The sequence below is a fragment of the Tinamus guttatus genome, unplaced genomic scaffold, assembly GCF_059628265.1.
Source record: "Tinamus guttatus ecotype Peru unplaced genomic scaffold, ASM5962826v1 Tinamus_guttatus_pri_ptg000155l, whole genome shotgun sequence".
Taxonomy (NCBI): Eukaryota; Metazoa; Chordata; class Aves; order Tinamiformes; family Tinamidae; genus Tinamus; species Tinamus guttatus.
In genome coordinates, this window is record NW_028288689.1 from 8,096,044 (window position 1) to 8,109,329 (window position 13,286).

The 13,286-nt window shown below is 39.2% G+C and overlaps 1 protein-coding gene across 1 annotated transcript in view; it reads right to left on the reverse strand.

Annotated features, from left to right (window-relative positions):
• The window catches only part of LOC104564571 (protocadherin alpha-2-like), a 160,364-nt gene that overhangs the window by 19,804 nt on the left and 127,274 nt on the right, over positions 1-13,286 (reverse strand). The gene's annotated exons all lie outside the window — the stretch shown is intronic.

The following is a 13,286-nucleotide window of genomic DNA, read 5'->3' on the forward strand; positions in this document are numbered from 1 at the left end:
ACCATATTTCTTGGGGTACAAGCTGGGTAACAGCATGGAATTTTCCTCAGTCTGAAAAATGATTATTAACAAAACATATATGCAGTAAACCTGCAATACTGGTAGGACTACACGCATAGAAACAGAGATAGGCTTCTGTGCGTACCCTCCGAACTGTTCTTTATGTAACCTCTCTTCTTCTCTCCAACTTCCACATACGTCGTCATATTAATCACAAGAAAAAAAAAAAGGGACTAGCAGAAAAATCTTGTCATGCTTTAGATATTCCTATATACTTAAAAAAGAAGAGACTTTTTGTTATGGTTTCCTAGCAACTCTGCAGGCATACGACTTGTTTAACATGGACTGGTTGCAGCTCTTTTTGGAGAGATATTTTGGTCTCTTTAATTGCCTCTTTCTGTCTCTTCTTCAATACATAAGCGTAATGCACTCTAAGGTCTGGCTGGAAGCTTTGTATGTAGCAAACAATGCTGGAGACAGAAACAACTCAATTTCACTTCTACCGGCATCCCAGTTTCTGGTGATTTTTACTCTACATGGAAGAACTGTGAAGAATTTTTAAAATAAAGAGTAATTCTGTGGAAACGAACAAAGGGAAAGAAAAAATCATAGATTACAATGAAATTATCATCAAAGAAGATCTCCAGCCATGGCTGACCTCATTCCATACCTATGAAGGACCTATATGCAGTCTCTATACTGTCCGTTGCAACTACTTGTCATCTGTGATCTCAATAAAGAGAAATACTAGCCAAGTATAAAGATGCTAATTGTCAACCTTGATAAGGATAAAGATGCTAATTGTAAACCTTGATAAGGATTGGGCTTTTAACGTTAGATTTCTGAATACAGACAAACAGACATAAAGAAATGAAGAAACACAAAATCATTATTCATGGATGGGAAGACAAGTTATACTGATAACAGACACTAGGCTGGCAGAAATGATCCACGCTTCCTATCACGCTACCCAGCCAACATGCCTCAGAAGAGATCAGAGGTTGACCTGCATGGATCTGGGCTGCATGTCCCACCCGCTTTTCTGCTAGGACTGCCAATTAGTGTCAATTGTGGTGGTGGTTTCTTTGACGTGGTAAATTGTCCGTGGGGGAAGTGGATTAGCACCATCAAATTATTTTGTCTGTGAGCATAGAGGTGGGGAGTTCCCTTTCCAGTTCTTTTGGCTTTAGCTGCAATTAGGAAGTCTGCACATCGTGACGGAGGCATCAATTTACCGTTTGGACCGACAGAAATGTGTTTTGTTATGCCTCCAAGCTTAACTGCTGAAAATAGTCTCAGCATGTAACTGCACCTGCATTCTTCAGAGAGATGAAGACAGGGAGCCAGGGCAGAACAGCAGTGTGTGATCTTGTGAAAAACCTCTAACCTTTCTTGTCCTGCAGCAAATAAGATAGACTAATAGTAGGAAGGAAATAAAAGGTGATGTTGCCCATGGTGCTTTACTTTTCCCAACTGCACTGAAGTCTGGGGAATAACTGAGGCTGATAAAGCATCTGAGAATAATGCTGCTCACTTCTTTTCGTTCCTGTTTCCAGCCATACCTCTGCCACCTAACCCCTGCTACTTACCTAGCATAAATTTACATAGCAAGATAATAACCTACCAAACACAGGTAATTTTTTTCCTACAAAGAGACAACATAATGCACAATAACTAGAGAGAATAACCCCCTCGGAAACCTGAATTGCACTGTGGTGCTATCACTCTCCCTATTTGGGTTGCACTTCTAGGTTATTTTGTTGGGGCAGCTTAGCCACCTCTCCTAGATACACTTGACTCCAGGTGTTTGGAAGGACATTGATTACAGTTACACTGTCTGCTCCTGCTGTCTGAGATGACAACAGGAGCATTTAGAAACACTGAAAACAAAGGATGCAGTTACTGTGGTCAGTAATTATTACTAGTTAAACACCACTATAGGAATGCATGTTGATTTACCAATAAAATGACAGACAATTGCTCTTGAAAGCCTATAGGATCCCTGAAAAGTAATACAGCCTGGGGCAGTGATAAAGTGACAGCAGAAGGGTGGAGAGGGTAATTTGCAACTGCAGGTTTGAAGAGGTATTTAAGGTATAACGAACCTTTGCAATTGTGTCTTAAATGAAGTACTCCCAAGTTTGTGTGTGGTGCTTGAAAGAACGGTGGGATAGTACATTTTAAAATGTGTGCATTTTAAAATATTAATCTTTTAATTTTAAAAAATTAATATTTTAATATAGTCCTTGACATTTCTCACTACTACCTTTGCTCAAACACTCTGGTTTTACTCCAGGTCTTACAGCATTCTGTTCTTTTCTTAACCTCAGCTACCATATCCAAGTGATCTGCATACAATAAAAAGACCAAAAAAATCGAATCAATAGAATTAAAGAAGGATCAGTATTTGTTTTTGATTGGTTTTGAGCTCAGCTCATGGTTTCTTGATTTCCAAGTGACTCCCTAATATGTTAAAAATCTAGAGGTTAAAAGCCTGAGATTAGTTGGAGAGCTTGCCCTTGGAAGTAATTGTATTATATATATTGTAAAAAAATGAATGAACTTAGAATAAACAATTCATATGACTGGGCATTAGGACAAGGAGGTGAGACTACAGGATAAAAAAGTATAGCTAGAGGGAAAATGCATCAGCCAGCTAATAGCTCCAGGGAGGAATGCACAGTGGGAATGGGGAAGAAACTCTCCTGCCGTTAATTGTCTAAGAGAGCCTAAAAAGATTAGATGCATAATTAGGTACTTATATGGCACCACTCCCAGCCCAGTGTTGTGTCAGCTCTAGGGTTACCCAACTGAGGCTTGGCCATTACTTGCAGCCTCAACTACCTCTGCAGCCCCTCAAACCCACCCCTCTCCACGCAACAGAAAGACAAACATCCAAAAAGAGCCTGTGAACCCACTGGGGCAGGTTTGCTTCCCAATCCACACCCCTTCCTTATTCTGCAGGCATGGGAGACAGGTGCAAGACAGAACTGGGCCCCTCACTAATTGTAAAGATGAAGACGAAGCACTGCGTCTTTTCCCAGCAACAAATTTGATCAAAATGTAAGCAGTTTAGTTTTGCCATGTTCTAAACACAGCCACTGACCGCTGCCCTGGCTCCTGCCTCCTTGGCAGCGTTAGCTGGGGCTGGACTGTTGCTGTTCACAAATTTGCAGTCCCCTCTGATGGTGGGCACAGCTTGCACGGTGAGCTAGGACATGCACAGGATATCGCAGGCTCCGCAAAGGTTCCCCTGCTTCCCTGAGCCTTCTCCTATCTAACCTGTGCGTGCAGAAGCAGCTCACTTTTTTTTCTCAGCACAAACACAGAGAGACAATTTCCACAAGACCACGTGTTTTCTTCTTCTTCCTCAATCCATTTATATTCTGAGCTGTGTCTGCATGCTAAAGCAGGGACGCTTTTAGGGATGGGTGACTGTAATCACACAAGACAAGAGCAGAGAAGCTGCACGCAGATTCATTTCATCCACAGCCTGAGCCTTGTTTTTTTTTCTGATTTAATAAATCCCCATAATGAGGGGGATGCCTCTGCATGCTGCTGTTGCTGTTCTACATCCTTCATTACACCCTCTGAGTGCACACAAGTAATGACTGAATGACTTAAGAGTTTAGATCTTGCAGGAAACTCAGCATCTCCAGGCCAATGTTATGCAAACGGTCAGAGCATGTGCAGAAAAAGCAGGAACGCTAGTGAAGCTCCAGCCTTGGCTCTGCTCCATGCAGCTCTGCTCTTCTAGTCTCACTCCAGCAGACATACAGCAAAGAAATCAGGGAGGTGACCCCAACCACAGAAATGTAACAGCTGAGGAGAACCTGGAGCTCAAGTTGGAGTCAAGTGTTAGAGCCCAGCACTTTAGAAACAGGACTTCAGAGCTGCTGAATGTCTGACCCTGTGCGTGGAGGGTCTGCAAGCACAGCAGTGAAACATGAAGGCTGAGACAGGGATCACACAGGGCTCAGGAAGACCTGACCAAAAGGGCTCTCGGTGGTTCAGCAGGCTGCAGAGCAGCGAGCAAGGACGGCATCAGAAACTTGCTTAAAGCTCTGCTACGCTTTGCTCCCTTCCTTGCTGCAGTGGGAATGTTTTAGAGAGGGCAGATGTTGATGCAGTCCTTGACTTTGCCCCAGAGAATTCTGAGAGGAGATTCTTTTCTTTTTTTTATATACATTTATATATATGTATTTTTAACGGAATAATAATCATTTCATTTCCCTTATTTTCTCAGATTTTGGCTGTCCTGGTCATGTAAATGGCAAATTCCCTAAAGCAAGGCCTTTTTTTTTTTTTTTTTTTTTTTTTTTTTACTATTCATATGGGCTTTTTGTGGGGCTGTCTGACTGAGAGGCACTGCCACCACATTAATAACTGCTGCTGAAGCAGTGCCCAGTTCTGTCTGTGAAGCAGTGCCCAGTTCTGTCTGTGAGGATGTGCAGATTACAAAAATAAACACATGAAAAATACATTCATGACCCTTGTGTGCAGCAAAGTGCTGCAGCAAAGTGCTGCACACAGGCAGATATCCATTAGAAGAGGATGTAATATCACCAAAAGGTCTGCCCTCCCTCACCCTCTGCTTCTTCCATCAGTTGGGATTTAAATATATTTCAGAACAAAATTTCTCAGAATGAGGAGCTTTTTCTTTCTTTCTTTCTTTCCTTTTTTTCTATTTCCCCATTTTCTAGCAGATAAGCAAATAAAGATAGAAAGATAGCAGGTTTTAAATTTCTCTGGGATCATAAATATGAAATGTCAATTTAACATTTTTTTGTCTTTAAAAAAATATCTAACAAGAGATGAATTAAGACCACAGCATTAAACACATCAGTGGAGAAAAAAACAACCAGAAAAGGAGACAAAACAGGGACAAAGCAGCTGTAAGCTCATGTGGAAACAATTTGATTAGCATCAACTCCCCCAAGTACTGACCAGATAAATATTTGTTTAGCTTATAAGTTCTGACAAGATCATAACCCAAGGTAGTACAGCTGCGAGAGAATGAATATTTCTTTATTTAATTATTATTGAAACCCCTGGGAAAATAATAAACACAGGAAACAAAACTCTTGTCTTCTGCATAGCTGCAGAATTTTACCCATAGGCATTCAAGACATAAAATCACTGGTACTATTGTCAGGAACACAAAAAAGGACAAGCCTAGAGTAATGGACAGTGAGACAAATGCAAAAGTTACTTAGATTTGAAAACTAGACATAATTTTTCATTACAAAAAAAATTCCTTCCACATATTTAGGAATCCATTGAATCATCTGACAAATCTGTTGTTTACTAGGAAGCGCTGTGCTCATTTTTGCTTGTTTCCACTGTCATTTGAGATATGAATTACTTCTAGATACTAGGTTAATCAGGAGGCAAAACCTGCTGAACTATCTGGAGCTGTTGGTGTTTTATCTGAATAGTTAAGCAACTATCGGCAATTACAGAGGTAACAAAAATAATCCAAATTAAGTACATTGCAGAGATGTTTGTTCTTTGTTCTTCAAATGAAGAGCAGAGTTAGTAATAGTTGGCAAAAGAGAAGAGTTTGTTCAGATGCAAGTATAACTTGCATTTTGAAGGAGCAAAGGAATGGTATAGGAAAGGATAAACCAAGTAGGTGAGGAGTCACTGTCACACTTTCTCCTAGCCAGCTAGAACTTGCCTGGCAACAGCATAGCAGATATAAGCCCTTAAAGTTAATATAAAGTGTCCTCACTGAATGCCAATTCTGAAATTGGTCATTTGCATGTTTGATCCTTAACAGTTCATCATGCAGGTTTGAACCTCAGTGTTCACTCTGCACATGCTGCTCAGTTTAACTCTGAACAGGACATCCGTGTCCTGAAGACACTGGTTTGGCTGTTTACCTGCAGTAAGCCTGACAGTTCCCATATGCTCTAGTTTCACCATGCATGCACCCCAGAGCTCCTGCACGAGTATTTCTGTTCATAAAAACCCTCATAGAAGCATAGCAGTGAACATAAAGCCCAGTTCTGCATCGTCACTTTTCAACTGCAGGCTGTGCCCTCTGCAAGGCCAACCCCACTTGCCTTTCTCCCATGGCTCTGCATCCCATCTCTCAACACTTGTTTTGTGACCCTTCCTTTCTGCTTTTGTTATATCCCAAGACAGAAATGAAGGTTCCAGGCTGGCTGGCTACTTCCAGGCACTGTGACTTGTACCAGCTTTGAAAATACTGCTCCCTAGAGTGGTTGGTAATTGCCCGCATATAGTCTCTTACCTCCCCACTCATTGAAATAGCAGTCAACAGTTTGGGAATGTGGGAATGTTTACTTCATATTATTCAGTCCTAGAAAGAAACTAGCCTCTTGTCTCCTGATACTCCAGCTTTCATGGGATTTATTTTTTTACAGATATCCTGTATTAATAATATCCCAAATGTAGCTTCTAGTCTTACATAAACCTTAAGAAATCTGTACTGGAACAGTCACCCTGTGTGAAGACTGCAAGTTGGACATGGTCCTCATAGCAGCTGCTTCCAGTCAGAGATAAATACAGCCCTGATCTTAATGAAAGGGTTTTCATGCACAGAGCTTTCACTTTGATTAAATTACATGATGCACAGATATATTCAGCATTGGCCAGGGCTAAGGAGAAAGGTTAATTTTCTAGCATAAATCTTCATAAGAGGTGAAATTAAGAATTCTCCACGATCTATGAAGGCATAGATTCTTCTAGGGCCAGGCTGTTTCATGGACAAAATGAAATCAAAAACTTAGTCAAATATGTCAAATCTTTTCAAGAGAAACAGATAAAACAGATCTGAAGTGGCCAGGATTAGCCGATTAGCCTTTCTCACATTTTGATGAGTTCTCTCTTTTTTTTTTTTTTTAACAATAATCCTTCAAGGACAAAGATATCACACATTCTTAAATCTTTCGTCCATTTAACCTGATCTAGTTTGTTGCCTACACTGAAAAATAATGGGCCCTGCTATAAAGATCACATATATATTTTCAAGGAAATCATTCTTCTTTTTAGAGCTAAGAGGAGAATAACAAAATAAGAGAAAGTAAATTTAACAATAAAGATCATGACTGCAGTTTCTGTAAAATACAATCTGTTGCCCCTCTTTCCATTGCTTACTCACTCAGCTGAACAGAAATTTAAATTAGCTCATTCATTTACCTAGTCCTGGCTGCAAATACTGAGAGGCCAAACTGCTGTTTTAACCATGTTTTGCATCTGGTGAAGCAGATGTGTGCTCCTGGTCAAAGAGATCACCAACTTCTTTAAAAGAATAATCATAATGCCAAGCTGTATCTACCATATAAATATTTAAATCTTTCTGACATATTTTTTGAAAAAAATCTTTCTGATTTCAAATGCTTTTCTTCAGACCAAACAGCATCTGAAATAGTCAGCCTTCTCCAACTTCCAGCGGGCTGTCAGAAATGAGAAGCATTTATCACAGGAGATCCGAAGTTTGATGTGAAATGTAGCAAAGGTCATGTGCGGCCAAGCCAGTGACCTGCTTTTGAGTGCTCATGGAATAAATAATACAGAGAGGAGACACACAGGACAGATGAGTAGGAAGAGATCAGAGTGAAAAGAATAAAGTTCCAAAGAATATGGAAGAGACAGATGCATGCTTGGCAAACCAGAGAGGTAACATGAAAGAGGTAAAAATAGAGGAAAAAGAAGTGGAAAGCAGAGGCGTGGGAAGTGTGCCACAAGTGTGCTGGGAATACAAGTGCACTGAGAATGGGAAAAAGACTGATGCCTGAGCATCACCTCAAATCCTTAAACAACTAGATAGAGTTGACTTGAGACATCGATGATCAAGGTCAAAACATAAAAGGAAAGAATTTAAGCTTTATGCAGTGCTAGCAAATTTTTACTATCTCACTATAGCCTCACTGCGCCAGATCCTACATGGGAAAGTTGGCATGATTTTCTTTTCTGGACTCTGCTGAGCTAGCAGAGATACTGCAGCTCCAAATAATGATTTCAGTGTGATAATGATATTTTACATGATTACAATAGGCTGTGGAGCGGATCTTTATAATACTTCACTATGTAGGGTTAAGATTGGGTTAAACTTCTTATCATCTTCATTTTGAGCATTTATTAAATCCTTGATTAAAAAAAAAAAGAAAAAAAAAAGATTTTTACAAGCAACACTAATGACTTGGCTGTTATGTACTTTACCTATATTCCTCTTTAAAATATTACATCATACAGACAATGTATCTAAGATGTACAGATGTTCTCAGTACAGGTATTTTGATACATAGGTATATTTGGTTTTAAATGCAGGAATCATAAAATTCCATGGAAAATTGATTGCTGAGGGAAATCAATACATAGGACACAAATGAGCACAGCTGCACTTTCTAGCTCTTTCCATTTTAAGCAACTGCAACAAACCAAGATCCCAGTAATGTATTCTGGGTTGCTGATTGTTTATTATGTTTTACAGCCTTAATCAATAAACTGATAAGCCAGATCGGTCTTCTGTGCTGTTTTTTGTAAATTAACCTTTAGTAGTCTCAAGGAAGCGGCACTTTCAGCCCCAGCACATTCTCTGCAGTGACTGCTGGGCTGCTTGAGAAGTCCTAATTAGCCCTTTAGGTAAGGAAGATCATTTGAAGAAGGTGAATGAAAACTCACTGTCATCTAGGAAAATAAAAAGTTCTCCATTTACGACACAACACAAGGCTATATGATATAAAATAAGATATATGCGAGGACTCTCCTAGCACTCCAAGTTGTTATTTTCTTTCTCTTTAAACAGAATTTTTAGAAAGACATTTCAGAAACTAGGATCTTTTGATAATACTGTGGCCTCCCAGGGAGCTGTTACAGCAGTGCTATGCCTACTGAATTTCAAGAAATCTCTCCTGTAGCAAGGAAAGGGTCAAACTGAAAAAAAAAAAAAATCATTCCCTTCCGCAGTGATGCTAAATGGATTCAAAGATGTGGAGAGATCGAAACATTACATTCAGTGGAAAAGAAGAGGCAACCTCAGTGTAGCTTTCTTTCCCCTTTGTCAGAATCTATTGCCCAATCTTAGTGTGACACCTTTCTTCCTCAGGGACCTATTTTGTGTAGTCTCTTAGGAGTCTACTATCCATCCCATTCCTGATGCCATCTGCCACCTATAGAACTTCTATCATTTTCTATTTTTTTCTCTCTTGCAGTTCCTTTCTGCTCACTTTCCTGTTGTCAGCTTTTTCCTCTTCTCTTCTCCATGCCCCTAGATTTCCCTTCTCAGATCTCTCAGTTTCATTTTTTCTGGCCTCTGCTTTGCTTACACTAGTGTCTCCATCTGTTATCTGGGCCTTTCTCATTTCGTTCCACTGCAAGAAAGTGTATCTTTTTTAAGAAATGGTCTTGTTCAATTAGAATTAATTTGCCTGACATACAAATTACTAAGCGGAACATGGAACTATGCTATGCATAAATTCACACTAGATAATTGTAATATTTCCTTCTCCTTCCAAGGCATTCTCGCTATCCCCATTTTTCTTACTCACTTTATTTGGAACCCACCCAAGCCTCCCCTTTCCCTTTCTTTCTTCACAGCTTACTTTTCAGATCATTTTGTCTATATGCTGTATTTAAAGCTAGTTTTAATTCTTATTTTGAGCATTTATCACTTATTCTGCAGTGCATGCTCCATCCACAAATCTCCTCTTCATGCCAGCTAGTTAGAGCACGAGCTAGCTTCAGAGAATTACAGAAATCTATTCCAGGTCAACTGTGGTACCAAGCATAAAACCTAAGAGCACAGACAATCTCTCGGGACAGTCTAAGAGCATGTAGACATGGAAGATCTTAAGCAGTATGGCAAAAAAAAAATGAAAAGATCAGAGAGTAAAGATGTAAGGAACTGCAAGGAAAACAGTGAATAAAGAGAAAAAAACTGGGGTAGAGACAAACTTCAGAGGACAAGTGTTGAAAGACACTTGAGGACATATCTATGAGGACATATCTATCTTTATATGAAGGCTATATACTTACACTTGTGTATGAATATATTAGCATTAAGGTATGGTCCACTTCAGAATCAGACCTGAACTCTGGGTTCCTTAATTACAATATTCTCCTCTACCCTTTACAAGCAGGTATGAAACCCACTGGTAAACTGTCTCTGTTAAGGAATAGTCGACTACTACCACTACTGCCTACTTACCCAAAGGGATAAACATATGCACATATGCACCATGAATTTCCATTATGGAGGACCTCCCACACTGAAGTCCAGAAATTGACTCATTTTTCATCAGAGTGCTTTAAAAAATATGTACCACCGTCTTCCCACAGCTTATTATATTTAAAATATTCTTATAAAAGGAAACAAAAATGACAGAAATACCCAGAAGAATATTCCTACTGCAAAAGCAGAAGCATAAAATTAGCATATCTTAGGACTGCATTTGCCTATGCAACCTTAATTCAGCCTGTCTTTAATATTCAGATGAAAAGGCACTGAAACCCTAGCTTTCTTGAAGTAAGTGGGATCTTTGCCATGAACTTCAGACACACCAGTGTTTCAACCATGATCTTCACCTAGATGTCTGCATATTTCAAATGCCTTTTTATTCCCCCAACATCCTTTTCTCATTCATTCATGTCATTCTCTGAATGGAAATCTTTTTCCTATATATGAAATGTGTGGCCTACTGTCTTATTTACTGCACACAAATAAAGCCTATATCAAACTGAAGATTAAAAAAATGCTCATTGTTGTTTTTTTTCAATCACAAAATATTACAATTCTCCTGAGCGTTATGTTTCTCATGAATACATCTTCAGAATGTTTTTTAAAACAACTTGTATTACCAATTCTGTGTTGCGGATTGGAACATGGAGCACAGAGAAATACAGGCAGATTTATCTAATGGCCACTGACTCAGATCTCTGAGTTTTACATAGGTCTGATTTCTTCCAAAATCTTAGGTGTTGTATGTTTAGAGCATTGGTTTTAGGTCCCATTGATTTTATTTCAAATACGAGCTTCCATCATTTCTGGAAAAGAGGCTACACTTTTTTTGTGTTAGGCATTCAGAATATAAATTTCACAGAAACTAGTGATCACCTACAGAAAGTTTGAACTAATTGTCAAATCTGTTGGATGCCATAGGCCAGAAATCAAAATTCTGCCTGCTGATCCTAGACACACTATGCAGCATGTGAGGTAAATGAGATGCCCTGCAGAGCTGGACTCAGTGTCCATGAAGGGAAGTTTGAGGCTTCTCATCCCACTGTGGTTGGAAGAGTCCTGACCATGAAACTACAATTTCATTGGTGTCTAAGAAAATGTGAAGACCAAGATTTACTCCACCACATGGGTGAAATGCCCCATAAAGTTAATGGGAGTGTTGTCAGTGCAAATAAGGACTGGATTTTGCTTGGATAACATACACTTACTGATACATCACGTGATGATTGGGTAAAGCTATGCCTTAGGAATTAAGGGTTTAGTGATTTAACACTTGACTTGTTCATCCTTCTTAAAGCAATGATGTCCTGTGACATCATCTTTGGATGCTCTCATTGATTAACTCTGAATCTGTCTCTGTGAAGCATCTTAACTGGGAGTTTTGCAGAATGTTAAATTAAATGAAAGATTTAATGATAAAGTGATTGGGAGTAATCAGTTAACTAAAATAACTGCATGGAGCATGTGTGCATGGAATAGAATTGGAAGTCATTTATAGTAATCAGAAATGGAGCCCTGCAGCTGCCATATATGCTGATGATAACAGAGATAATGAATAGCAAGCATATCTAGGGATTTATCTGGACACAGGTGTAACTATTCAGATGCAAATGACATGTCAGGAACAAAAGCTTTGATGACTTTATCAATGTTATATGAATTTCCACTGAGAAGCATTTGTTCTTTATGTTAACCTGACAAAAGGTTAGTCACGACTCTACACAGTATAGAGAACCACGGAAACCGGTATATGTGACAACCTGCAGCTAGATTCATCTAAACTAGAGCAACAAACTGTTAAAAATATGATGTGTGATGATGAACTCAAATGATAATTTAGCATTAACATGTTTTCTTCAGTTCTTCATAGCCATTGACTGTGGCTATGCTAAAGCGCTGTGTGTGGCAGATACGTATTCGTTGTTTTAGTGCTTCATTTACCAGATGGCCAGTATTAGGAAAGAGCAACAGAAGTCAAAGGCTAATGCTGTTTCTCAGACCTGGAGATGTGTAGATTCCCAAAGTGAAAATAAAATAACTCAAAAAGATTAGCACAGAGGAATATCATTAGAGAAATGGGGCTCTAAGACCCAAACGGCAATGAAGATGGCAATGAAGCTCCTGAATACATCCTACTTTTACAAATAGTTATGGGCACTTATAAATTGGCATTACTAGCCATCAAGTATCTAGGTGAATTTTTTGGCCTGATACTGAGTTTGCCATGAGGTAATGCAGTAAGTGCTCAGTCCAAGGTGATTAGTGGAGCTGAAACCTCTTGATAAAGCTAGACTGTATTTGTGGTGACGTTTTCAAATGTATGCTCAACAGTCAAATACATAATGTGCAAAGGTTGTGTCTTCCTGCAAAGTCTAAAATAGAAAAAAGAGCACAGGATAACTGGGTAGTTATAGCCTAGGGGCCAACTATGTCTAGTTTCCAAATCTGTTTAAGCAGTTAACTCTTCTGCAATACCAATACAGGTTTATTAATTCATGCACAAATTGCAAGTGTGAATGCAAATCCTGAATCTACTCTGCAGTTTTTTGCTAAGGTAAAATTCCCATTTAAGTCAAGGGAAATTTTTGCACCTAAAATCATTTAATAAAGCAGCTTTTACATTTTATTCTGCTCGAGAACTGGGCCTTTGACCCAATTCTGTAATATCAGCATTCTGCCCTCATTTGAATTTCTGAAGAACTCATCGTGCTCACATAGTTGTTATACAGAGATCACAACCCTAAGCAGGGTGTCCACCAAGGGTAGACTTTATTTGAGTTATCTCACTGCTCTATTTTGGATGTAACTGTGAAAGTGGCTACCGCATCATTGAGTGGCTACTCCAGTGAGGGTAAATCATCCCGAGACCCAATCATGGAAATTTTGAATCTGAGAGGAAACATCAGAACTCGTTACACAAACGAATATCCTCCAAAGGCAAGGTCAGAGGTAGAATTAATGACTCTCAACTCCAGTGTTTATCTATGCCTGACTAAAGAAAGAAGCATTTTTGCTTGATTACTCCATGCTACCTAGAGTTCACAAAAAAAATTACCAGGTCTTCACTGACAGAGACGAA